Raw genomic sequence first — 2,922 nt, forward strand, 5'->3', positions numbered from 1 at the left:
ATATATATATATATATATATATACAATGTCATATGCACATATGTACCATTAATTTTCTTGAGATTTTAAACTTTAATAATTTTGTATACACACATGGACAATTTAATTTTAAAAAAAATTTCAAAAATAAAAAAACATTACATTATATTAAAACATCACATATTTCATATTAGTTTTAAAAATTTATGTCAGTCACAAAAATGACACAATTTCTTTGAGTGCACTTACTTTTTCTACAAGATGTAACAAAACGAAGAAATCTTTTTCTTCTCCTCCTCAATATTATCTACTTCTAATCACTTGCCCACTCCTAAAATGCTAGCAAAAGTCAGTACAATTAAAACAGACAAGAGTATCAGTACGGCGAGAAACCGTAAAAACCTACATCTTTAAACGGTTTTTCAAAAAATTAAATGCCTTTCGTTGATTGGTCAATACAAGATGCGTCACAATGGTCACGTTCAGCAGATTCAACTTAAAGTCACTAGATTTATAAAGCAATAGGTCTGGGGCTCTATTCTTGAAAAGAAACGTATACGAAAATCTAGGGAAATGCTACAGTATACGTTACGTATACTATAGTATTTCCCTAGACTTTCATATACGTTTCTTTTCAAGAATAGAGCCCCAGGTCCGTTCACGTAAAGCTGGAAACACAATAGACACAGGCAACAGGGAATAACGAGCCGTCCAATTAGAGCTCTGGGATATAATATCGAATTTATATCCCAAAGCTCTGATTGGACGGCTCGTTATTCCCAGTTGTCTGTGCCTATTGCCTGTGTCTATTGTGTTTCCAGCTTTACTTACAGCAGCATCTTGGCTTTCTCTCTTTTCAACGTCCAAATATGTAACTAGATTTGTTCTTCTTGCTTACACTTTGTACACTTTAGCGTTCTTCTTGTCGGAAGTAACGTTAAGGTGTATGATTACACGCTGTTTGTCTCGAAAGTGTAATACACTTTAATGACGTATTTTACACTGGTTTTACACGTGCCTGGGGCTCTATTCTTGAAAAGAAACGTATACGAAAGTCTAGGGAAATACTATAGTATACGTAACGTATATTGTAGCATTTCCCTAGATTTTCGTATACGTTTCTTTTCAAGAATAGAGCCCCTGAGAGGTGGTGTAAATTGGTGTTACACTAATAGGGTTAGGTTAGGTTAGGTTAGGTTAGGTTAGGTTAGGTTGCCAATTATTTGCCAAGACTGGTAGAAGGCCGTGCTCAGGGCCAACGAGGCAGTTGTCAACGTGATCTTCCATATTAAAGCATTGGGGCTAAGCATTTCAGTTGGGAAGTCGGAGGCAATATACTTCCGAGGAAACAGAAGAAGATGTCCACCGGCGAAGTCCGTCGTGAGGGTGGATAACACGGACATCATCCTAAAGGATAGCCTCAAGTATCTGGGGGTGATCGTGGATAGCCGATGGACCTACGAACGACACTTCCAGGTACTAAGCGAGAAATTGCTACGAACGGCAGGCAACTTGGCAAAAATTCTGCCAAACATCGGGGGACCAAGTTCCAGGGTCAGACGGCTGCACGCCACGGTACTGGACTCGATGGCGCTGTACGTGGCTCCTGCTTGGATAGACAAGGGGTGCGTTCCGTTTCTCGCATGATGCGCATAATGCATCGTTTATCCTTGTTGCTCACCAAATGTTAAACAAGGACAATGGATGCATCATGCACATCATGCGCAATACGGAACGCACCTAAGATGGAAAAGAGCAAGCTCATTCAGCGCCAACTACAACATGTGCAGCGTAGGATCGCCTGCAAGGCCATAAGAGGATATAGAACGGTAAGCTTTGCTACCGCGACTATATTGGCCGGTACACCGCCTCTACTACTAAAAGCACAGATGTACGCGAAAGTATATGAAGCCATGCAGGAGTACCGCTCACAAGTACTAAAGCGAATTCCCCCTGGTGTGGCAGAACCGATAAGAGTAAGGGAAAGAAACAGGATGTTCCGCGATTGGGAAACATGGACAAGAAGACCTGGTCAATCGGGAGGGGAGGTGGGGATTACACTCCGACCCCATCTCCAAAAATGGGCCAAGGCGAAGATTGGCCTCACATACCGATGCATCCAAATACTGACGGGCCATGGGTGCTTTGGGCAGTACTTGCACACAATCAAGAAGGAAGAATCTGCCAGGTGCTGGCACTGTCCGGCCAGACTGGATACGGCCCAACATACGCGGAAGGAGTACCCGGCTTGGGAGCAAGATAGAAGAGCGCTAATCCGGGACGTCGGAGACGACATATCGGGTACTGCTCTAATCAGGGCTGTACTCGATGATGAAAAAAGGGAGGTAGTCCTTCGTTTTTGCGAAAACATGAAAACAAAGGAGGAGGCGGAACGCGCGAGCGAGCGAACGCCCGACGACAACGAGAAGGAAATTAATTTGAGGTAGGCACTTGGCTATACCGAGGTTAAAAGTGGGTCTGGGCCTGACTTGGGTCCGTCTGTTCTCGGGGATGATGAGCGAGTGACTCATCATTCCTCGGCTATAGAACCTGAGGCCTGGCGGTGAGGGGGGAGGTGGTGTCCCCTCCCTCACTACGGATTAGAGAATTGATTGAGAAGTGCGCAAGCGCTTCAGGACGGGGAGGTGAGTACTGTGTCTAGAGTCCTCTCCGTCCTGACTCAGCGCCTAAGGTAGGACACTCGCTGGGGTTTTAGTGGGTATGCCCTGGACCGTCAGGTCTGGGGTGAGTCCCACATAACCTGCTCCTTCTCCCCGGAAGGGCGGGTATGCGTAACGCATTTCCCCAGCGTAAACAAAAAAAAAGGTTGCCAATTATTTGAATTTTGATTAGTATCCGATTTTTCCGAATGGAACGTCGAATTACAAAAAATGCAATAAATTATTATTTAGTCAATAAATTAATTATTTATTAATAAATTAA

This window comes from Trachymyrmex cornetzi, unplaced genomic scaffold, assembly GCF_001594075.2.
Source record: "Trachymyrmex cornetzi isolate Tcor2-1 unplaced genomic scaffold, Tcor1.1 scaffold382, whole genome shotgun sequence".
NCBI lineage: Eukaryota > Metazoa > Arthropoda > Insecta > Hymenoptera > Formicidae > Trachymyrmex > Trachymyrmex cornetzi.